Below are 25,233 nucleotides of genomic sequence, written 5' to 3' on the forward strand. Positions count from 1 at the left end.
CCTCCCTCCCAATTCACCTCCCACCCTTTCCCCCTTCCCCACCTTAAATCCACCCTGCATAAGCCATTGACGACACTTGACGACCAGCCCCTTGTTGCTCACCTTGACATCCATCCTGCAGTCATCCACCTTTTATTCATGTGTGCTGCAGCTCTGGGCGATATAACCCTGACCTCTGGAACGGTGCCCAGCCCCCTGTTCTCAGTACACCTTCCCTCCCCTCCCCTAACCACCACACATGTAAGAACTGAGAGACTCAAGTTAATGGTTTCCTTGGGGACCTTCTGAGAACACCCAGCAGGTATATCCTGCCACCCTAGGCGCTTAACACTAGAAGCAAACTTGCTTTTTCCTGTTTGTATTGTCCCACTCACCCCACAGTTTCTCAGCATCCCCTGGACTGGGGGTGGGGGTGGGGCACCTCACCCTGCGTATTTCTCACCACCTTGGTACAAACTGGAGTATCAGATGTGTCCTGGGAGTGACACGGATGAGGGTCAGCAACTAGCAAATCTGGTGTTAGGGAACTGGCTATTGGGAGATCTAAACCTCAGGTTCTTTGTGTGTGAATTGGGGTCGATGGGGGGAGTGCAGGGGGGGCAAGTGAGCATTGATTTCTGTGCTGGTGGTGTTGGACAGGTGGCTTGGAGGGTAGGAAATGGGGAAGGATCATTTATTTAGAGCCAGCCAAGGCTGTGTGTATGGTACATCAAGATAGGATCCATTTATTAGCATTCTCCTTCAGGTCCTCAGAGGAGACAGCATCTCATTTATTTGTCACTACCTGGTTTGAGGCACGGTCGACTTACAGAAGTCTCCTCCTACCATAGGTTCATCTCAGCCTAGCTACTTCAGTCCACTTTGTTCACAGTAGGGGTAGCCCTCACAGGACAATGCAGCTGTAAATGCATGATCCTTGTAGTAAATTGAGGATCTCAGTGGTATTAGGAAAAAAATGATCTTTAGAGCAACTGGCCCAGACTCCAGAATTAGGAGATTAGAGGATGCCATTCCAGCTCTTTCTCTCTGCTACAACACACACCGAGCATCACTCAGAGAATGAAAGAATAATTTGCTTTACAGTTAAAAAAAACAATCCTTTCCAGAAAGCCAAGGGACAAATGACATTATGCCCAAGCACTAAGTTACAACTTGGCATGCTCATTCATTCTACAAGTATTTATTGAACACCTGCTACCTGCCAGACACTACTTTGAGTGCTATATTCCTAGCACTACCTTTGTGAAACTTGCTTTCCAGAGAAAGGAGTCAGATGAGAAAGAAAGAAATAGATAGATAGATAGATAAATAAATAAATAAAATGTCTGATGTTGATAAGTGCTGTGGAGAAAGGAAGGGGGATAGGGAGGGTGGGAAGCATGGAGGAGAGGGTGATAAGCAACTTTAAATCAGTAAATTTATATTGAGGAGTCATGTTTTATCAAAGACTTGAAAGAAATGAGGTACATTAATCTATTGTATGATCTAGAACCCTCATTTAAGCAGAATGCATCTCCTGAGTGCAATAATAATTGATATTCATAATTTGACTTTTATCGCTCTAAAACAGTGGTTCCCAAACCCTAATGTGCATTAAAAAATCACCCAGTGATTTTCAGTAGACACAGAGTGGGATGGGAGTTCTGAAGAATGCATTTTTTAAAAGATTTATTTATCTATTCGTGAGAGATACAGAGAGAGAGAAAGAGACAGAGACACAGGCAAAGGGAGAAGCAGACTCCTCACAGGGAGCCCAATGAGGGACTCGATCCCAGACCCTGGGATCATGCCCTGAGCCAAAGGGATACGTTCAACCACCGAACCACCCAAGCATTCCTGGAGAATGTATTTTTTAACAAGTGCATCTATCAGATGAGGCTGATAGCTGAGGTTTTCTTCAGAACACTCTTGAAGAAACATTGCTCTAAAATATACTGAAGAGCCTTCTAGAATGACAACAACAAAATTAAAGATTAAATTACAGTCCATGTGGTTTTAGTGTTGAGAGTATTTCACTGTGTTTTCATTCTTTGAAAATGCAAAGACCAAAGCAAAACCCTGGATTACTCAGAACATTCCATTTCTTGCCCATACAGAGAAGGAAAATTTTATCGTAAGCTGATTAGGAACCAAATATTTATAGTCAGTGTAAATATTCCCATCATATAGTCAGTCACCCTTCCCATCATTTTTGCCCCAATTTTTCTTTATGTTTTTTTCCTTCTCCCAAATTTCTGAACTCAACCTGGAGTCAATGGACCAGGATAATGAGAGTACTTGACAGGTTGGTTCTGGAACTGCCACTGTTTCTGGTTGAGTAAGTCTAGGGATATACCACTTAGCCTTCTGAGCTTCCACATATTCTCTGAGTTGCTGCAAGATTTGGGTGAGCTCATGTGTATCAAAGTACCTTAAAAATTCTAGAACACTATGGAAAGATAAGGAAGTTCTGTGACTCTGCCTTCCCAGGTCAGTTAATTTGGCCCACGTCAAATTGAGTTACCTTCAAGATGGTATGGTACAGATCAACAGAATAGAATTGTGAGTCCAGAGATACACTCACATGTTCACAATCAACTGATTTTTTATTAAGATACCAACACAATGTAATAGGGAAAAACAGCCTCTTTAAGAATGCCAGGACAATTCGATGTCCACATGCGAAAGAATTAAATTGCACTGCTACCTCACACCATATACAAAAATCAACTCAAAATGAATTAAAAACCTAAATGTAAGATCTAAAGTTATTTTTTAAAGATTTTATTAAAAAAATAAAGATTTTATTTATTTGAAAAAGAACAAGCGAGAGCACAAGCAGGCAGAGGGGCAGAGGGAGAGGGAGAAATAGACCACTGCTGAGCAAGGAGCCCCAACGCTGGGCTTGATCCCAGGACCCTGGAATCATGACCTGAGCTGAAGGGAGACACTTAACCAACTGAGCCACCCAGGTACTCATAAGATCTAAAATTATTTAGAAAGAGCAATCAGACATCATTAAAATTAAAAACTTTGGTGCTTCAAAGAACACCATCAAGAAAGTGGAAAAACAACACACAGAATAAAATTTTTTTTGCAAGTTGTATATTTGATAAGGGGCTTATATCTAGAATATACAAAGAAGCCAAACAACTCAAAAATGAAAAAATAAGTCAATTAAAATGAGCAGAGGAGGAGCACCAGCCTGACTCAGTCAGAACAGCATGTGACTCTTCATCTCAGGGTCATGAGCCCCACATCAGCTGTAGATGGGACTTAAATAAATAAGTAAATAAACTTTTAAAAAATGGGTAAAGGATCTGAATAGACATTGCTCCAAAGAAGATCTATAAATTGCTGATAAGCACTTGAAAAGATGCTTAATATCATTAGCCATCAGGGAAGTACAAATCAAAGCTATGATGAGATACCACCACACAACCACTAGGATCATTTATAATCAAAATGATAGATGATAAGAAGTGTTGGCATGGATTTGGAGAAATTGGAACCTTTGTACATTGCTGGTGGGAATGTAAAATGGTACAGGATATGAAAGCAGTCTGAAAAAGCAGATCCTCAAACAGTTAAATATAAACTTAGCATATAATCCAGCAATTCCACTCCTAGGTATATGCCCTCAAAGAAACGGAAACATTATCCATGCAAATCTGGTACATGAAAGTTCACAGCAGCATTATTTTGTAATGGCCAAAAAAGTAGAAGCAACCCAAATGTCTATCAAATCTATGCAATGGAATATTGCTCAACCATAAAAAAGAGTGCAGTACTGATCCATACTACAACATGAATGAACATCTAACACATTATGCCAAGTGAAAGAAGCCAGAAACAAAAGTTCACAAATTGTGTGGTTCCATTTACACAAGGTGTCTTCAATAGGCAAATCCACAGAAATGGGAAGTAAATTGGTGGTTGCCCACAGCTTAGGAAGGTCAGGGGGACTCTGGGGGCAAATGGAGAATGAATGAGTTACGATGAATGAGTGGGTGAGTGAATGAATGAGTTACGATGAATGAGTGGGTTTGGGGGTGATGAAAACATTCTAAAATTGATTATGGTGATAGTTGTGCAATTCTATGGATATGCTAAAAACTTGAAATATACACTTTAAATGGATAAATTATATTTTATGTGAATTAATCTTTTTTAAAAAAGATTTTATTTATTTATTCATGAGAGACACACACAGAGAAAGGCAGAGACACAGGCAGAGGCAGAAGCAGGCTCCCTACTGGGAGCCTGATGCAGGACTTGACTGGACTCCAGGACCAGTCCGCAGCCGGAGGCAGGTGCTCAACTGCTGACCCACCCAGGGATCCCCTATGTGAATTAATCTTAATAAAATTGTTACTCCCCTATCACTTACCTATTATGAACCTTTCTCTTATCCCAGTGCCTATCCATCAAAACAGGTTCACTCGTCTCTCCCATAGCACCTTGTTTTTATCATTATCACCATCATCTAGAAATTATTAAGTACTTTCTATACACCAGACACCACGCTAAGCACATTTCAAGGATTTTCTTATTTCATTCTCCCATCAATTCTTCAAGGTAGGAACTATGGTATTTTTATTTTACTGACCAGGAAAGCAAGTCTTAGAGAAGTTATTTGTCCAAAGTCACATAGTAAATGGGAAAAGTAACAGTTAAGATTTGTTGAGCAGTTATTATGTTTTAGGCATGGTAGTAGTACTTCAGGAAACTCCTTCAATTCTTACAATAACCCTATATGGCAGGCTCCTATTTTACAAATCCAGAAACAGGCATTGACAGGTAAAGTCGCCAATAAAGATCAGAATGGTGGCAAGCGGGGGAGCTGAAACTTGAATTCAAGTCTGATGTCAGAATCTCCACCATGCACTACTACATTGTATTATCTACGTATTCAATGCATAACAATCCACTTACTAGTATAGATGATTCTGGACTGTTATGCCGGAACAAGAGCTATATAAGGGCAGAGCCCCTGTGCTAAGCCTTTTTGCAATCTCTTTCACCACCATCCCCATCCTCAAGATCATACCTTACATTGGGGGCTTAAGAGTTGCTTCTTAAGTATTTGCCTAGGACCAGTCACCACACTAGGAATGAAGGACTCAACGGTGAAGAAGACAGACAGCTATCCCCACTCTCATAGAGCTTACAATCTAGAGACATATACTCACAAGAATTTTCCATGCATCTTTTTTTTTTTTTTAAGATTGTATTTATTTATTTGACAGAGAGAGCCAGGGAGCACAAGTAGGGGGAATGGCAGAGGTAGAGAAAGAAGCAGGCTCCCTGCCAAGCAGGCCCAATGGAGAGCTTGATCCCAGGACTCCAGGACCAGGACCCAAGCCAAAGGCAGATGCTTGAACCGACTGAGCCACCCAGGAGCCCCTGAATACATCTTTTTAACCGAATCATTTTCATCAGTGCAATAATCCAGTATAGCAGGTTCTATTAATATGCTTGTTTTACAGACAGAGAAACAGATTCAAACACCTGAAGGGACATGCTCAAGGTCACACAGCTAGCAAGTGGGGGTGGTTGCAGAACCCAGCTTAAAAAAAAAAAAAAAAGACGGATCCCTGGGTGGCACAGCAGTTTGGCGCCTGCCTTTGGCCCAGGGCGCCATCCTGGAGACCCGGGATCGAATCCCATGTCGGGCTCCCATGTCGGGCTCCCGGTGCATGGGGCCTGCTTCTCCCTCTGCCTGTGTCTCTGCCTCTTTCTCTCTCTCTCTCTGTGTGACTATCATAAATAAAATAAAATTAAATAAATTAAAAAAAAAAAAAGAACCCAGCTCTATCTGACTCAAACATTATGCTACCTTCTGTCCTCATTTTTCCCCTCTGACTTTTCCCCCTTGCCCAGGCAGGGAGAGCATTAAATAAACTATTCTGCTCACCCAGCTGAGAACACCCACAGTCTGTCCAGACCTGCTGACTCTCCCACTTTCTCACTGTCGCTTCCAATGACAGCCAGAGTCGGTTTGATGTGTTGGTGAAAGGGGGATGCTTTCGGAGTTTTATGGTTTCAGCATCTGAAGTCGTCTCTCAGCTGTAATTAACTATTTGATTTCACCTGGTCAGTTAATAATTCCACAACTCTGGGGCTGAAGGCAAAGAGCATGCCTCCTTTATTTTTTATTTTTTTAAATGTTTATTTTGGGAAACTAAACTGCAGACCTGGAGAACAGAAACCGCAGGTCTGTCCGTTGTGACTGTGGGGAGGGGATGCCAATCTGTTGCCAGGGGCTTCCAATTATACTCAGGGCGTAAAGGTGAGGGGCTGGCTAGGGGAAGGTTCCATCTAGGAGTCCTGTCCAGGGAACAAAATGTCCTCTCCCTAGAGGGAGAGGTTTTCAGGATCCCGGGGAATTGGTTTTTGGAGTCCATGAATGTAGTAGAAAAAAAAACATAAGACAGGGAGTTAGGAAGCTGGGGCTCCTTTTTGACCTTGATGCAGGCTCTTTCTCTAAGTCCTACCTAGTTTATTTATCAGCAAAATGGAAGGTGGCCAGATTATTTCAGAGATGGGAAATTGGTTTCAGTTTTTCTATTGATTAGTAGTGGCTGTGGCTGGGCAAAGATAGAAAACTATGATTGATTAGCAATGTCTGCCATGGGTACAGGTGATCAGGGAATAGTGGAAAGAGTGCCATATTTTTGCCTTCCCTACGCTATTCCTATATCTTTTCCAGTTTTGCTCTTCTATAAACTTTAGAGCAAGAAGTGCAAAGATCAAGGGCTATGCAGCCATCCCCAAGGGTGAGGCAGCCAAGACAGGAACCACCAAAATGACAACTTCATTAATGGCAATAGTACATGATTCTAAATGTGGAGGGAAAGGTCTGAAAGGATTTACACCAAACTGTAAACCGTTAATATCAAATTGTTAACAAGGGGGTGGTGTATGTTGTGTGTTGCTATGTGTATGGATTTTTTTGAGTATGAATTTATTTTAATGATAAAAAACATAGTAAAAATAATTTGAAAGAGAATATGAAAGATTTTTTTAAAAGATTTTATTTATTCATGAGAGAGAGAGAGAAGCAGAGACAGGCAGAGGGAGAAGCGGGTTCCACGCAGGGAGCCCAACGTGGGACTCGATCCCGGGACTCCAGGATCACGCCCTGGGCCAAAGGCAGACGCCAAACCGTTGAGCCACCCAGGGATCCCCTAAAGATTTTTTCAAGAACAATAATAGCAGCATTATTCATCATAGTCAAAATTTGGAAACAATTCAAATGTCCATCAACAGGAGAATTAAAAAACCATGATATACTCATACAGTGGAATACTACACAAAAATTAAAAGGGACAAAAAAAAAAAAAAAAAAAAAAAAAAAATTAAAAGGGACAAATAAATAGTATATGGATGATTTCAAAAACATTGTGTTAGCCAAAAGAAGCCGGACACACACAGAATACATACTGTATGATTCCATCCACATAAAGTTCTAGAACAGGCAAAACTAATCTATGAGGGAGAGAAGGCAGAATAGTGTTTATCTTTGGGGGAAAGGGAGCAGATACGGACTGGCAATTAAAAGAGAATTTTCTGGAGGATAAAAATGTTCTATACTAGTATTGTCCAATAGAAATAAGATGCAGAATGCTCAGTCAATTGAGTATTTGGCTCTTGATTTCAACTCAGGTCATGATCTCAGGGTCAGCAGATTCAGCCCATCAGGCTCTGTGCTCAGTGCAGTCTGCTTGAGATTCTTAATTTCCCTCTTCCTCTGCCCTGCCCCCTGTTATGTTCTTGCTATAAATAAATAAATAAATAAATAAATAAATAAATAAATAAAATGCAATCCACAGCTGTGAACCACATATGCAATTTTATTTTATTTTAATATTTTATTTATTTATTTGACACACAGAGAGAGCACAAGCAGGGGGAGCAGGGGGCAGAGAGAGAGAAAGAAGCAGACTCCCCAGTGAGCAAGAAGCCTGGTGCGCAGCTCAATCCCAAGACTCCGAGAACATGACACCAGCCAAAGGCAGACATGTAACAGACTGAACCACTCAGGTAACCTCCACATATGTAATTTTAAATTTTCAGTAGTCACATTTAAAAAGTAAAAGAGAATAGGTAAAATTAATTTTATAATATATTCCAAGCATTACATTTCAGCATGTAATTAATATAAAATTATTAATGATATATTTTACATTCATTTAAAAAAATATATTTTATTTATTTACTTTGAGAGAAATAGAGAGCAGGAAAGAAAGAGAGCATGAGCAGCGCAGAGAGGCAGAGGGAGAAGCAGACTCCCCGCTGAGCAGGGAGCCTGATGCGAACTCCATCCCAGGACCCTGGGATCATGACCTGAGCTGAAGGCAAATGTTTAACCAACTGAGCCACCCAGGCACCCTAGATTTATTTCTTAAATAATCTTTTATATCTAATGTATATTTTGTGCTTATGGTACTTCTTAGGTCAGACCAGCTACATTTCAAGTGTTGAGTGCTAAATGGTCACTGTAGTAGATGACATAGCTCTGTATCTTAGTCTGAGTTGTGGTTATATATAAAAAATGATCAGATTATAAACTTAAAATTTGTGCATTTTACTCTGTGTAATTATAGCTCAAAAAAAGAGAGAATAAAGCTTTACTAAAACAGTACAATTTTTAAATTTAAAAGGGGGCTAAGATTGGGATGTCTGGCTGGCTCAGTCTGTAGAACATGCAGCTCTTGATCTAGGGGCCATGAGTTCAAGTCTCACGTTGGGTATAGAGCTTACTTTAAAAAAATAATAATAATGATAATAATAACAGGTTGCTAAAATGAGAGAGTGGGGATAGAGTAACCAGGCAAAGAAAAAATGGATTACATCCATCCATAAATCTGTTTCTCATCTTAGCAGGAAAATCCACCAGCACTCAGGATCCCTAAGACTGGGTTAGAAAACCACAAAAGATCAGTTGGTGGAATCTAATCAAGAGTTTAGTCTTCAGGGGTGCCTGGGTAGCTTAGTTAAGCATCCAGCTCTTGATTTAGGCTCAGGTCATGATTTCAGGGTTGTGAGATCTAGCTCCATGCTGGGCATGGAACTTGCTTGAGATTCTTTCTCTTCTTTCTCTCCCTCTCACTCTGCCCATTGTCTTCAGTATTATATCCTAATTTTCTAGTGTATTACATGAGAAATACACTATTTGTTACTAGTAACAAAAGTAGATACTGACAACTTTACTGAGCACTTGCCAAATGTTTAGGATGGTGCTAAGAATTTTCCATCATGATCTCATTATTTAATCCTCTCCACAGACCTCTGAGGTTAATTTCCCTTATGATCCTCCCATTTTGCGACTGGGAAACCAAGGCTCAGTAACTTGCCCAAGGTCACTCTACTCAGGAGTAGCAAAGAGGGGATTTCAACACAGATCTCCTAGCTTCTGTTCTGGTATTTTTACCACTTCCTCTACTGAAGGCTGAAAATGCTTTACTTGGTTTACAACAGATCAATAAGTAAATCAGGGGGCAACTGTGGCTCAGTGGTTGAGTGTCTACCTTCAGCTCAAGTCATGATCCCAGGGTCCTGGCATAGAGTCCCACATCAGACATAGAGCGGCATCATCAGATAGAGTCCCGCAGAGCAGGGAGTCGGCTTCTCCCTCTGCCTATGTCTCTGCCTCTCTCTGTGTGTCACTCATGAATAAATCAATAAAATCTTAAAAAAGAAAAGAAAAGAAAAAAGTTAATCAAGAAGGAAAAGAAATAAGCAGATGAGGAAGAGTGGACTCAAGATTATGTCTATAAATAATATCATCTTTGCTCTCTGGCCTTCAGACATGTTCTTCTGAGACAAAGAGGAAGAGTTGGGTTATGTAGAGCTTCAGGCATTCTTATCTGAATGCCCATGGAAGCATGCATCACACGGGAATGCCATTCATCAGGAATGTCCCAATTTCAAAAGGTTGAGAACAGCTACCATGGAGAGCCTCTAATGTCCCTTTCTTGCTCTACTGATAGAGAAACTTAGAGATCAGATAGTGGTGTCTTGCCCAAGGTCAAACAGGTAGTACTTAGTGGTTCCATCTTTCCAACTTCTCTTCCCTTGAATGAATTAAATATGCTTTCTCCACGGTGTCACTTATTTTAGAAGTATTTTCTTCTTCTTCTTTTTAATCTTTTTCAAAATTTTTATTTATTTATTCATGAGAGACACAGAAAAAGAGGCAGAGACACAGGCAGAGGGAGGAGAAGCAGGCTCCATGCAGGGAGCCCGATGCAGGACTTCATCCCAGGACTCCAGAACCACGCCCTGGGTCGAAGGTGGCGCCAGACCGCTGAGCCACCCAGGGATCCCCTCTTCTTCTTTTTTTAAGTTTTATTTGTTTAAGTAATCTCTACACTCCACAAGGGGCTGGAATTATGATCTTAACAAGAGTCACATGCTCCTCTTACTGAACCAGCTAGGTGCCCCATTATTTTAGAAGTATCTAGGGTTCCCTGGGTGGCGCAGCGGTTTGGCGCCTGCCTTTGGCCCAGGGCGCGATCCTGGAGACCCAGAATCGAATCCCACATCGGGCTCCCGGTGCATGGAGCCTGCCTCTCCCTCTGCCTATGTTTCTGCCTCTCTCTCTCTCTCTCTCTCTCTGTGACTATCATAAATAAATAAAAATTAGAAAAAATGTTTTAATAAAAAAAAAAAGAAGTATCTAAATACTCCTGGGTGCCTGGCTGGTTCAGTTGGTAGGGCATGCAACTCTTGATTTTGGGGTCATGAGTTCAAGTCCCATGTTAAGTATAGATGATAGATAGATGATAGATAGATAAATAGATAGATAGATAGATAGATAGATAGATAGATAAAAATAAACATTCCTGAATGAGACTTGCTGCCATCCTAAAGGGACATATTATATCAAACAAAATATGAGGAACTCAAGAGAGCTTTGGAGGCGCGGGGAAGGGAGAGAGTATAACAGGTTGGAGAAGAAAGGGAAAATTGGCATTCGAGCTAGATCAGGAAGGTAGGAGTGGTTAATCCCCAAAAGAGAGCCAGTGGGTACCTGTGTTGGGTGAATTGTGTACTTCTCATCTGCCCAACTATTGCCCTGCCTCTACTGTCCAGCATGGTGCTGGGTCTACAATAAGGCTCAGTTAGGGAACGCCTGGGTGGCAAAGTTGGTTAAGCGTCTGCCTTCTGCTCAGGTCATGATCCCGGGGTCTTGGGATAGAGCCCTGGGTTGGCCTCCTTGCTTAGGGAGGAGAGTCCTTCTCCTTCTCCCTCTGCCCCTCCCCCCTGCTCATTCCCTCTTTCTCTCTCTCTCTCTCTTAAATGAATAAATAAAATCTTGGGGGAAAAAGGCTCAATCAGTGTTAGAGGCAAGATGGAGCTCATCAGAAATGTAGAGAGAAGGGTACATTCATTCATTCATTCAACACTTACTAAATGTCTATTATGTTCCACCCATAAAGCTAAGTGCTTTACCTGGGACTTAAGTCAAATATCCTAACTGTCCCCAGGTCCATGTCTCTCTGTCTGACATAATAGAACAACAACAGTAGGAGTAGGAGTTATAATTACCATCTATCACATGCTTACAATGTGCCATGTGCTTTGCTAAACAAGTTACATTAATTGACTCATTTAGTATCGCTCTCCCCCCCCCACCCCGCGCCTCAAACTGAGGTATACACAACAAAGATATAAGATGGTGGAATTTGAATACAGGCAGAATCTAAACTACTCTTTTTTAAATGTATTTATTTTAGAGAGAGAGATCATTAGCAAGGGGAGGAACAGAGAGCGAGGGACAAGCAGACTCTGTGCTGAGTGCAGAGTCAGTCTCGAGGCTTGATCTCACAATCCAGAGATCCTGACCTGAGCCAAAATCAACCGATGGAGCTACCCAGGGGCACCCCCACACACACACTTGTCAAAGATTTTATTTATTTGAGAGACAGGGGGCACGTGCACGCACATATAGTGGGGGGATGAGCAGAGGGAAAGGGACAAGCAGACTTTGCGCTATATGCTGAGCCTGATGAGCCAGACTCTGAGCTCAGTTTCACGACCCCGAGATCATGACCTGAGCTGAAATCAAGAGTCAGCTGCTTAACCAACTGAGCCATCCAGGAGCCCCACTTTTTTTAAAAAGTAAACTCTCGCACTAATGTGAGGCCTGATCTCATGACCCCAAGATCACAAGTCTCGCGCTCTACTGACTGAGCCAGTCAAACACCCCTAAACCATTCTTGAATTCAATCACTTCTTCCCATCTTCTTGTTCACCATGCAAGTCCGGGCACCACGTCCTCAGCAAGATGTCTGTAATAGCATATCTGATCATACAGAAACTACTGTTATCCTCTGTTCGAGCTCCGGTGACTTCCCTGCACTGCTGGAACACAATCCAAACTTTCATAGTGGCCTACAAAGCCCTGCACAATCTGGCCCCTGCCTCTCTTCAGTTTCATGTCCCCCACACCCTAACTCCCTTCCACTCCACTGGCCTTTCAGAGCCTGACATCACCAAGCTCTTTCTCAACTGGGGGCCTGTGAACAGCCTTCCTCCAGCCTGGAACATCCATCCTTCAGCCTGGAGCACTCTTCTGCTACAGCACCCTGCCCTCTGCCTGGAGCAGCCTGCCCTTAATCCAGCCTGCAGTACTTGCTTATCCTAGAGCACTTTCATCTTAGCCTAGACCTCCTCCCCCAACCTGATCACATTTGCCCCAGACTGGAACACCCCCCTCTCCCTTCTGTGCTTGGTTATTTCCTTTCCATCTTTCAGATTTTAGCATAAATGTCTGTTTCTCAAAAAGAAAAGAAAAAAGAAAAGATGTCACTTTCTCGGGAGACTTCCCTGATCACTTCTCTGATCCCTTATTCTTTCCTTTCCCCCATGTTTTTCCCCTGTAACACTTGCCACTGTGTGTGTGTGTGCGCGTGTGTGTGTACTGCTTATCTGTGACAATGTCTGTGAATTCCTAGGTCATAAGCTGCTTGAAATTAAGGATTGTTTTCTTCTTATTCCCTATTGTTTGGCTGGCACACAGAGTAGGCACTCTATAAATCTTGGTGAAATGAACAAATAGGTAAATACTGTGGTAGACATATTACCCTCCTTAGACATGAAGTGTAATAGTCTCCATGCCCCCTTATCCCTGGTTTCCCTTTGCATGGTTTCAGTTATCCCCACTGTCAAATGTGGGTCCAGAAACAGATAATTATCCTTCCAACTATCCTCAGATGGTCAGTCGTAGCCTACGCTATGTCACAATGCCTACAATCATGTACCTCACTTCATCCCATCACGTGTAGGCATTTTATCATCTCGCATCATCACAAGAAGCAAGGAGTTCAGGACTTGGGTGGCTCAGTGGTTGAGCAGCCTTTGGTTCAGGTCATGATCCCGAGGTTCTGGGATCCAGTCCCACACCGAGCTCCTTGTGAGGAGCCTGCTTCTCCCTCTGCTTATATCTCTGCCTCTCTCTGTGTGTTTCTCATGAATAAATAAACAAAATCTTAAAAAAAAAAAAGAAGGAGGAGTTTAATACAATAAGACATTTTGGGAGACAGAGAGACCATATTCTCACAACTTTAATTTCAGTAAATGGGTATAGTTGTTCTATTTTATGATCAGTTCTTTTTTTTTTTTTTTTAATTTTTATTTATTTATGATAGTCACACAGAGAGAGAAAGAGAGAGAGGGGCAGAGACACAGGCAGAGGGAGAAGCAGGCTCCATGCACCAGGAGCCCGACGTGGGATTCGATCCCGGGTCTCCAGGATCGCGCCCTGGGCCAAAGGCAGGCGCCAAACCGCTGCGCCACCCAGGGATCCCTATTTTATGATCAGTTCTTGTTGTTAATCTCTCACTGTGCCTAATTTATAAATGAAACTTTATCAAAGGTATGGCTGTATAGGAAAAAACACAGTATACCTAGTGTTTGGTACTAGCTTCAGTTTCAGGCATCCCCTGAGGTTCTTGGAATGCATCCCCTGAGGATAAGGAGTGAGGGGACTACTGTGATCATAGTAATCACTGTTGTTTATCGATCTCTTATTGCAGAACAAGCACTTTCACATGCTATTTCATGTACTCAGATAAATATTATACATATATAAATATTATTATCTCTATGTTATAGATAAGGACACTGAGGTTCAGAGAAGTGTCACCACTTGGCCAAGGTCACATGGCTTCAAACCAGGCCTCTCCTCTCCAGATAGGACTCGCCCACCATGCCACATTGCCTCCCAGAGAGCAGATCCAGGCCTTTATCCCTGCTTCCCTCTCCTGTCTCTGCCTTCAGTTCCTTCATTGAGGGCTTCCTGTCTTGAACTCTTTAGCTGAAAGAAGAGGATCTGAGGTCTGTCAGGATCTGGCTCCTTGATACAGTCAGTAATGATCATTGTTATTGTTAACTGAGAGGTGACCAGGTGCAGACCCTGCATTCCTTCATATACCTTCACAGGGCCCTCATGGCCATGCTATGAAGTGAGGACTATTATCCGAGGGTCAGGAAGGCAAAGCTGCTTTCCTGAGGTTAGACAACGAGGAAATAGAGCCAGGGTTCCAACACTTGTCCTTCTGTTATCAGACTTTGTGACCCATAAGAGGGAAGACAGATCCACTCTGGAGGATTCACTCCCACACCACGCCACAGCAGTTCCAGCTGTCTCTTTAGAAGGACTGCTGATATCACTCTGTCATCAGGACCAGCAGGTGCCAGAGAGGGTTGAGAGCCTTGGGAACAGTCAGGATGATCTACCAAGAAAACACCAGGCCTTCTATGTGTATTTTTTCTATTTCATCTTTTAAAAATTTCTTTTGTGTATGTTTTATAACACAGTTATTATAACAGCATAATTGTACACCTATATATGAATAGGTAAATCTACATTTATAAGTAACATGGGCTCAAAGATTGTTTCCTCTTAGGGGTGTATAATCACAAAAATTTGGAGGTCATTGGTTAACACAGTAAAGACAAGGATTGAAATAATTATATAGAATATCTACATTTAAAAGAATGATGTTGGGCAGCCCGGGTGGCTCAGCGGTTTAGTGCCGCCTTCAGCCCAGGGCATGATCCTGGAAACCTGGGATCAAGTCCCACGTCAGGCTCCCTGCATGGAGCCTGCTTCTCGCTCTGACTGAGTCTCTGCCTCTCTCTCTGTATGTGTGTCTCTCATAAATAAATAAACAAAATCTTAAAAAAAAAATAGAAGAAAAGAACGATGTTAGGGGGCACCTGGGTGGCTCAGTTAAGCATTTGACTTCAACTCAGGTCATGATCTTGGGGTCCTGAGATCAAGCCCTGAGGGGGGCTCCCCACTCAGCAGGGAGTCTACTTCTCCTTCTCCCTTTTTCCCTACACCCATTCTTGCTCTCTCTGTCTCTCTCTCTCAAATAAACAAAATATTAAAAAAAAAAAAAATGATGTTTGGCCCCTACCTCTTTTTTTAAGACTTTATTTATCTATGCATGAGAGAAACAGAGAGGCAGAGACATAGTCAGAGGGAGAAGCGGGCTCCATCTGGGGAGCCCAATGCAGGACTCGATTCCAGGACCCCAGGATTACAACCTGAGCCAAAGGCAGACGCTCAACCACTGAGCCATCCAGGTGCTCCAACCTCACATCATATTTAAAAATTAATGCAAAATGGATCAAAAGTCTAAAACTATAAAACTCTGAGCAGAAAACAAAGGTAAATCTTCATGACTTTGGATTTATCAATGGATTCTTAGTTATGTCCCCAAAGCAGAAGCAACAAAAGAAAAATTGAACCTCATCAAAATTAAACACTTTTGTGCTTCAAAGGACACAATCAAGAAAGTGAAGAGACAACCTATAGAATGGGAAGAAATACTTGCAAGTTTTATAACTGATAGGGGTCTAGTATCCAGAATATATATTAAGAACTCTTATGGGCAGCCCCCGTGGCTCAGCGGTTTAGTGCCGCCTTCAGCCCAGGCAATGATCCTGGAGACCTGGGATTGAGTTCCACATCGGGTTCCCTGCATGGAGCCTGCTTCTCCCTCTGCTTCTCCCTCTGCTTGTGTCTCTGCCTATCTCTCTCTCTCTTTCTCTGGTCTCTCGGGAAAAAATAATTAAAATCTTGGGGAAAAAAAAAAAGAAACTCTTACAACTCAATAATAAAAAGACAACTAACTAACTAATTAATTAATTAATTAATTAATTTCAATAGTGATCTCAACACCCAACGTGGGGCTTGAGCTCAATGACCCTGAGATCAAGAGTCACATGCTCTACTGACCAAGCAATCCAGGCACCCTGGAAAATAACTCATTTTAAAATGAGCAAAAGAGGGGCAACTCTTGATTGCCTGATGGGAGATAGGGTCGGCGATGGACAAAATGGGTGAAAGGGATTAAGAAGTACAATCTTCCAGTTATAAAATAAATAAGACACCTGATATAATGCACAGCATAGGGAATATAGTTGACAATATTGTAATAACTTTGGGGTTTTTTAAAGATTTATTTATTCTAGAGAGAGAGTGTGTCTGTGTGCCAGGGGAAGGGGCACAGGGAGAGGGAGAGAAACTCAGGAAGAGTCCACACCCAGTATGGAACCCCATGCAGAGCTCCATCTCTGACCCTGAGATCATGACATGAGCACAAATCAAGATTCAGACATGCTTAACCAACTGAGCCATCCAAGTGTTCTATGTTTTTTTCTTTTGTAAGATTTTATTTTTAGGGGTACCTGGGTGGTACAGACAGTTAGTCATTCAACTCTTGTTGAATCATGAATCTAGATCATGACTAGAATCATGATCTTGGTGTCGTGGGATTAAGCTCTGAGTTGGGCTCTGCGTCCAGCAGAGAGTCTGCCTCAGATTCTTTCCTCCTCTTCTTCTGCCCCTCCCACTCATGTTCTCTCTCTCTCTCTCTCTCATTAAAATAGACAAATAAGTCCTTTTCTTTAAAAAATATATTTTATTTATTTATTCTGAGAGACACAGAGAGAGAGGCAGAGACATAGGCAGAGGGAGAAGCAGACTCTCCACATGGAGCCTGATGTGAGACTTGATCCTGGAACCTCGAGATCACGCCCTGAGCCAAAGGCAGACGGTCAACCAGTGAGCCACCGAGGCATCCCTAAATAAGTCATTTTTTAAAAAGATTTTATTTTTAAGTAATCTCTACACCTAACGTGGGTCTCAAACTCACAACCCCAAGATCAAGCATACTGTGCCCCACTGACTGGGTCAGTCAGGCACCCTTGTAACAACTTTATATGATGACAGATGATAATAAGAGTTACTGTGGTGGCTATTTTGTAATGTATATAAATATTGAATCACAGTGTTGTACACCTGAAATAAATACAATATTATATGTCATTTATTCTTCAATTAAAAAAAATAATGGGGCACCTGGCTGGCTCAGTCAGTAGAGCATGGACCCTTGATCTCAGGGGTTGTGAGTTCAAGCCCCACATGGGAGGGTAGATATTACATTAAAAAAACACAATATAATCTTTAAAATAAATAAATGAGATCTTTAAAACAATAGAAATAAGGAAGGAAAAATGCTCAGCATCATTGACCATAAGGGAAACAAAAATCAAAGCCACAATGAGATACCACTTCATACCCACTAGGATGGCCATAATTTTTTTTTTTTTTTAATTTGAGAGAAAGAGATAGTCAGAAAGAACATGAGCAGTGTGGGCAGAGAGAGGGAGAAGTAGATTCCCCACCGAGCAGGAAGCCCCATGCAGTTCCATTCCAGGACCCCAGGATCATGACCTGAGCCAAAGGCAGGCGCTTAACCAACTGAGCCAGCCAGGTACCCCAGGATGGCTATAATAATAGTAATAATAATAATAATAATAATAATAATAATAATAATGAAACAAGTTAAGGAAAATTACAAGAGTTGGCAAGAATGTGGAAAAGTTGAAATCTTCTGCACATTACTAGTAGGTATGTAAAATGGTGTGGTGCTATGGAAAACACTTTGGTGTATCCTCAAAATATTAAACATGGAATTACCAGGACACGTGGGTGGCTCAGCGGTTGGTCTCAGGGTGTGATCCTGGAGTCCTGGGATCAGGTCCTGCATCAGGCTCCCTTGCATGGAACCTGCTTCTCCCTCTGCCTGTGTCTCTGTCTCGGTCTCTCTGTGTGTGTGTGTGTGTGTGTGTGTGTGTGTGTCTCATGAATAGATAAATAAAACCTTTAAAGATAGATCTTATCTATCTATCTAAAGATAAACAAAGAATTATCTATGACCCATCTACTAGCCATCTATCTGAAAGAATTGAAAACAGGTATTCAAACAAAAACTTGTACTTGAATGATCCTACCAGCATTCTTCACAGTAGCCAAAAGGTGGAAACTACCCAAATGCCCATCAAGTGATGAATGAATAAATGAAATGTGGCATATCCATACAATGGAATATAATTCAAGCATAAAAAGGAACAAAGTGCTGACACCTGCTATGACGTGGCTGAACCTCAAAAATATTATTCTAAGTGAAAAAAGCCAGACACAGAAGGTCACATATTTTATGATTCCATTTATATGAAATATCCAGAATAGATAAATCCATAGAGATAGAAAATAGATCAGTGGTTGTTGGGGGTAGGGGTGGTGGCAGAATGGGGGTGACTAGTTCAGGAGTATGGGCTTTGACTCTGGGGTGACAAAATGTTCGGGAACTAGACAGGAGTGATGGTTGCACAACATTGTAAATGTACTAAATGCAACTGAATTGTACACCTTAAAATACTTAAGTTAACCTCAATAAAACAAAAATAATGAAAGAAATTCATGATCGTGATAAGAAAATATATCTTTTTAAACAACACAGAATGGCACCACGTGACCTGTTTCACTTCCCTTTTGTACTCTCCAAAGGAAATGAACAGATGCCACAATTTAGTATGTACTCTTCTTCAAAGGTTTTCTATATAGAGATGCACAGTATGTGTATATGGGTATTTATGTGCAGATATTTCCTTTCTCTTTTACACAAGTGGGATTATGTTACTCTCAGCATATCGCCTTTTTTCCCTTGGCAATATATCAATGACCATTCCATATCAATACGTTTTTCTTAATGACTCCATTGTCTGGAAGTACCATACTCTCCCCACCTCTCCATCCTCAGAGTCCTGAATTCCAACTCCCCTCCTGCCACACACTCCTCTGTGACTTTGACCTCCATTGTTGCTTCTTCCCATGGCATTGTGAGGAGTCGCTAATATTCAGCAGGTGCCTGGCCCCAGGGGCTTTGTGAAAATGACAGCTCTCTTCTCCCTCACTCTGCTACCCTAGGACCAGCTGAGGGTACTGAAGCATAATGCTGGAGAGTCTAGACTCCCCCTCTCGCTAGCTGTGTGACCTCGGGCAAGTTCCCCAGCCCCTCTGCGCCTCAGTTCCCTCCCCTGCGTTAAAGATAGTATCAGTCCTACAGGGTGGAGCTGGTGAATCTGAGCACAGGGTCCAGCTCAGAGCTGGCTGCCCTCATCTGATCCTTCAGGAGGAAAAGGTGGGCCAAGCCCCGGGTCTGTGGCCACCTGCCTTTGGGTAGGGCCCTAATGCGGGGTGCTGAGGCGGGAAGGTGAGGCCGAGCTGGGCGGCCCTGGGAACCCGCGAAGGAGGCTAGGCTGAAGTGGAAACGATTAGAATGAGAACAAACTGGCTCCTGAATAGAAGCTTTTATTCCTGCCGGAGAGGGCTTTGTTCCGTAAACACGTGACACACAAAAGCCTCTACTTGAATTCGGGAACCCTAATTGGTTCTCAGGTGGGGGAGGAGAGGGGTGTCCGGATTTAGGGATTCCTTAAAGGGACGATACTATGGAGAGCTGGGCTCAGGGTTCGTTCTCATTGTCAGGGGGAGGGGAGGAGGGAGGGAGGAGAGCTGGACCAGTGGGGGTGGGGCAGCTGTTCAGAAGAGGAGGGGGAAGGGAGAGGAGGAGAGATGGGGAGAGAGGGAGAAGGGTGGAGAAACTCACAGGCCCTCAGCCCCTGGCCCAGTGCCTAGAAAATAGGCTGGGAGGGAAGGGAAGGGAAGGGAAGAAAAGAGAAGGGAAGGGAAGTGTTGGAGGGAGGGAGAGAGGGAGGAAGGGAATCCTCATTTCTTATGGAGTCCCAGAAGCCCAGCCTGGTTAGGGCCCTTCCTCTCACCTCACTCTTACCTTCTCTTACGCTGCTCCAACTCCAGGGCTGCCTTTCAGCGCCTCAACACTTCAAACCCCACCCTGCCCCAGGATCTTTGCACTTGCTCCTCTGCTACACTCTCCTGCCCCATCTTTGAAGGTTTAGCCTAAAGTTCAAGTAGCACTTCCCCAAGAGAAGCCTTCTTGGACACCCATGACTCTAGCACATCATCTCATTTTACTCTCTTCAAGGCCCTCATCAGTCACAGAAATTACGTGATTGCTGTCAGGTGCCAACTCCAGGATAGCAGAATAACTGAATATGTCTATCTCACACTCAGTTCTGTCCTCAGTTGTCAGCACAAAGCTCAACACACAGTACATGATCAGAAGAACCGAGACTTGGCTAGCTGGTTGAATGGGAAAGGGGTAGTGGCCACAGTAACTGCCATCCCTTCCTGCCCCCTGAACCATTGTTGTTAGGAGTAGCTGAGCTTAGGCCTCCTTTTGAAACCTTCTAGCTGGGTGGCCTTGGGCAAGTCACTTTGCCTCTCTGAGTTCATTTTGCTCTTCTTTGAACAGTGTAGATAGAACTCACCTCACATAGGTGTTTCAAGGGTCGGAGAGAGAATTTAAGTGCTGAATGCAGACTGGCATATTATGGGCATTTAATAAATGGGGTGGCCCTGGGAACCCACAAAGGAGGCTAGGCTGAAGTGGAAACAATTAGAATAAGAACAAACTGGCTCTTGAATGGCTACATTGGTAGTAAATAACACAGTGGATGTTTCTATAGAAGGCAGAGAAAGGATGCCCATTTCCTGAGCCCCAATCATGTGACATGCACTCCCAAGTGGTATTTTAGTGAATGCTCATAAAACATGTTTGAAGCGAGTTTTGATTATTGTCCCCATTTTATGAATGAGAAAACTGAGCCTCAGAGGTTAAGAGGCATGCCTAAGATTATATAGTTGATAAGTGGCAGAGTTAGGACCAAACCCAGCTTTATCTCTGTGCTCTGCCCAGTCTAACTCAGGTGCTCTGTTTGACTCCTGTTGCCAGGAGGCTGGAGGGGCAAGGGGCAGGAAGGGGGGGGAGGGTTGTTTAGTACCCTGAGAGTGGGAATGGGCCGAAGGAAGACCCTTACGGACCTGCAAAGGTGGGGCTCTCTCAGTGCTCTCCATTAGCACCCAGCATGGGGCCTCATTATATCAGTAGGTAGAGACTTGAGCACCCACAGGCTCTGTGCTTGTGACTTATTTGAGCACCTACTCTGTGCCAAGCACCAAGATACAGCTCTGAATAGGATATATCCTGTAGTTGTGCACTAATGAGGCCAAGAAGGGTTGAAGCAGGAAGCTCTTTGAAATCGCTAGTGAGGATAGTCATTTTTCCGTATGGCCCAGGGTGCTTGGCACCCACACTTTGCCAGAGCTGGAGGTACTGTTGGGACCTTTCCCTGCTCCCAGCCCCAGGCTGGGTCCTGGGTGATGGGGCCCTTTAAGAAGATCGTGTCTCCCCTATTTACCCCCCCTCCCCATAATTAGCCAGCTAAAGAAAGAGCGGGCTTGAAATGGGATTGTGCAGACCCAGCTTTGGGCCCCAGGACGCTAGATCGGGATTGTTATGCTAATCGCCTGAGATCAGCAGTTCCCGTGCCCTTCAGATGGCAGGTAGCTGATGCCGGGCTCTGCCCAGCGGCTGTGACTGCAGTTCTGCAAGAGGGTTGGGCTTTTCCTCCTGCTTCCTGCTTCCTCTGCCCGCCCCCCCCCAACCCTGTCAGACTCGCCCTGCCTGTCCTCCCACTTGCCCGGTGGCTGGGAGGCTTGGCCTCTCCTAGAAATGTCCAACCCAGCTCTTTCCATTCTCCAAAGAGAAACCAGGCCCCACAGCCACCTGCTTGCCTTTAGCTTGGGTGCTATTGGAGGACACAGAGACGGGAAGGGGAAGGTGCCCAGTTCTCTTTTCCAGGCTGAGCCTCATCCTTCCTGGGTCATTCCTGTTTCCCCAGCTCTGGAAACCACACTGGGTGATTGGCTTTGTATCTTGCTAACTGGCCATCACAAGCAAGTGACTGCCTCCCAGAGCCTCAGTTTCCTCATCTGTAAAATGGGCTGATAATCACAGCACCTGCCTCAAAAGTTTGAAATGAGGATGCAGTGAGGGCAGGCATCAATCCAGAGCTTGATAGGGGCCCTGATGTAGACCACCCACTACATGCTCAGCCTTTTTAGATGGCATTATCCCATTTTGCCTTTCAACCATCCTGTGAGGCAATTAGCATTATCACAGATGAAGAAACTAAGGCTCAAAGGAGCTAACTCACTTGCCTAGGACCCACTCTGAGCCTGCCTGTTCTCTTAACTTTTTTCTGCAGTTTGGCATGTGGCCATTGACCCTGCAGAAGGTGAGCTTGGTTGGCATAAAAATACTCACATAAACATGTGGAATAGTTATATATTGCATGTGTAGGGGGGAAAAATGAAACAAGCATTCCAAGCCTATGAATTCACAAATAGTATCGCTTAGGTTAAATATATTTAAGTCTGTACAATGACTAGTACAAGTCTGATCATAGCAGCTTTATTCATAGTAGCCAAAGACTGGAAACAGCCGAGACATCTATCAACGAGAGAACGGAGAACCAACCTTGGTACAGCCATCCAATGGAATACTCCTCAGCGGGCAGTGAAAGAGAACAAGCATACGGATCCAGGCCCCAACATGGACCAATCTCACAAACATAATGTTGAGTGAAAGAAGCCAGACTCAAGAGACTACATTCTATATGACTCCATTCATACGAAGTTCAAGAACTAAAACTAATCTATGGTGAGGGAAGTCAGAATAGCGGCTGCCAACACGGGATGTTCTGGACAGGAAGCAATATCCAAGGAAGCCTTCTGGGGTGATGGGGTTCATGATATTCTGGTCACATGGGTGTCTGCATCGGTAAAAAAAAAAAAAAAAAAAAGTACCCAGAGACATATTAATATTTGTTCAAATTAATGTATGTAATCTATGCATCAGGAAATCATTGTTAATAATTTTTAAATTAAAAAATTCATTTAAAGGAAGATATAGTCTCTACCTGGTGGTTCAGGGGTTACGACGACATGGTCAAAAAGCAAAAGCAAACAAACTGCCAGACAGGAGAGGTACCAGCGTAAGTGCCGCGCAGTGCGGTTGTATTAGGCTTCCCCTTTGATAGGTGCCAGATGACACACAGGATGGTTAGTTAAATTGGAATTTCGGACAAATAAATACTTTTTTTAGTATAAGTATGTCCCACGCCATATTTGGGACATACTTACACTAAAAAAGTATTTGGTGTTTTTGTTTTTGTTTTGTTTTGTTTTGCTCTTCCTCGTTGTTTATCAGAAATTCAAATTTAATCGGGCGTCCTGTGTTTGTATTTGCTAAATCTGGCAAGCCAGCCCCCTGGGGACCCCGCCCCGTCTCGCAGCCCGGTGCCCACCGCGAGCGGGAGCGCCCAGCGCGGTGCAGTCACGCCGGGCGCAGCCTGGCAACGCGGCCACAAAGGGAGCCCGGGAGGCGGAATCTTTCCACATGCCTGATCAATGGGGGCGCGGAGACGGCGGTGCAAACAGGCCTGAGACAGCCGCACAAAGAGAAGGCCCCTCGGCCGCTCCCGCCTTCCATTGATCCGGGCCCTTTGTGGCTCGGACAACGGGGGCGCGGGAGGCGCCTCGCAGGGACTTGGCCATTCTCGCTGGGGGGGGGGGGGGGTGAAGGCCCCGGAGGACCCCCGCCCCGCCAGCCCACCGCACCCCGGTTCCCCCTCCCGCGGGCTCCAGGTCTGAAGTCTGGCGGTGTCCATGCCCCTCCCTGGAGCACGGGGCAGGGCACAGGGCGGTGCTGGGCCAGGCCAAGGAGGGCCCTGTATTCCAGAAAAGTCTGGAGCCTGACAGCGGGGCCAGCCACCCAGATCCGGCTTCCCCAGGACCCCCCAGTCTGCCCTGGCAGGCTTTTCTATCCCCCTGGTTACAGGCGGGACTTGCGCAGTCTTTATTTTGTTTTATTTTTTGTTTATTGAGCAAATATTTATTGAGCATTTGCTCCAAGCGATTCCCACTCTCTTCTGCCCCTGTGGCCACTTAAACTGGCCAACTCCTCCTCAAGCATCACCTCTCTGGGAAAGCATCCCTGACCCCTCTCCCACCCTCAGGTTGGGTAGGGAGTACCCCCTTCTCTGTATGCCCTCCAGCTCCCTGCTTTTCATTCATGATAGGAACAGCTAACAATTACTGGTCATTTACTGTGCACAGTGTGTCAGACATGGGATGTCCCCTGCCTTCCTTCATTTTCACATAGCCCTTCAGGGCTACTTTGCTACATATTTTCCAGAGGTGGACACTGAAGCATGCTGTGTTCCCAAGGTCACAGCACTAGCCAGAAGCAGGGTGGGGATTTGAATCCAGGCATTCCTGGGGCCCTCACTACCCTCAGCCACCACCCCCCGCCCCTCCTCAGGGCTTGGGCTTGGTGCAGTATCTGTTACTACAACCCGGTGGGCACACGCTTGATGTCTCACTTACCCTGTCAGAACATAAACTGCACTGCATTGTGCCTATTTGCCCGTTTTCTCCTGTTTCCCCCCCTAGGCTGATTGCTCTGTGACCTCAGCACCCAGCACAAGGGAGGTGCCCAAGATGTATTTGTTGATCTGAACTAGTAGGTTTGAGAACGTTTTTGTAAGGCCCAGAATCTGATCCAGTTTCTGCCCACAAACGAACTTGAAATCAGACACTCAAATGATATAAGAAAGGTTGCAGGGCTCTGAGGTCTGGGGCAGTTTTCCCGTCTTCTTTTTAAAAATCAGATTCATTGAGATAGAATTTAGATGCAGTGAGATGCACCCATTTTCAGTGTCCGGTTCAGTGAGCACTGACAAATGATTACATCCATGTAACTAGTGTTACTGTCAGATATAAAACATTTCCGTCTCCCCAAAAAGTTCCCCCACGCCCCTTTGCCATCAATGCCTGCCCTCCTCCCCTCACCCCCTGTTCCCAGGCAACCACTGATCTGCTTTCCGTCATTATAGGTTAGTTTGCATTTTTCTAGAATTTCATGTAAATGAAATCCTACAATGTATACTCTTTCACGTCTG

At 44.0% G+C, this 25,233-nt stretch overlaps 1 long non-coding RNA gene across 6 annotated transcripts in view; it reads left to right on the forward strand.

The window, feature by feature from the left end:
- The window catches only part of LOC140619433 (uncharacterized), a 52,088-nt gene that overhangs the window by 11,581 nt on the left and 15,274 nt on the right, over window positions 1–25,233 (forward strand). For 2 of the 6 annotated variants that reach the window (XR_012019334.1, XR_012019337.1), the window contains 2 exons: window positions 7,877–8,025; window positions 22,693–23,176. This is a non-coding gene — a long non-coding RNA (uncharacterized lncRNA). Of the gene's footprint in view, window positions 1–7,876; window positions 8,026–11,853; window positions 19,488–22,692; window positions 23,177–25,233 lie in introns of those variants that run through there. The other 4 variants (XR_012019338.1, XR_012019336.1, XR_012019339.1 and 1 more) reach the window with 3 other exon arrangements.

This window comes from Canis lupus, chromosome 27 (genome assembly GCF_048164855.1).
Source record: "Canis lupus baileyi chromosome 27, mCanLup2.hap1, whole genome shotgun sequence".
In the NCBI taxonomy this organism is placed as follows: domain Eukaryota; kingdom Metazoa; phylum Chordata; class Mammalia; order Carnivora; family Canidae; genus Canis; species Canis lupus.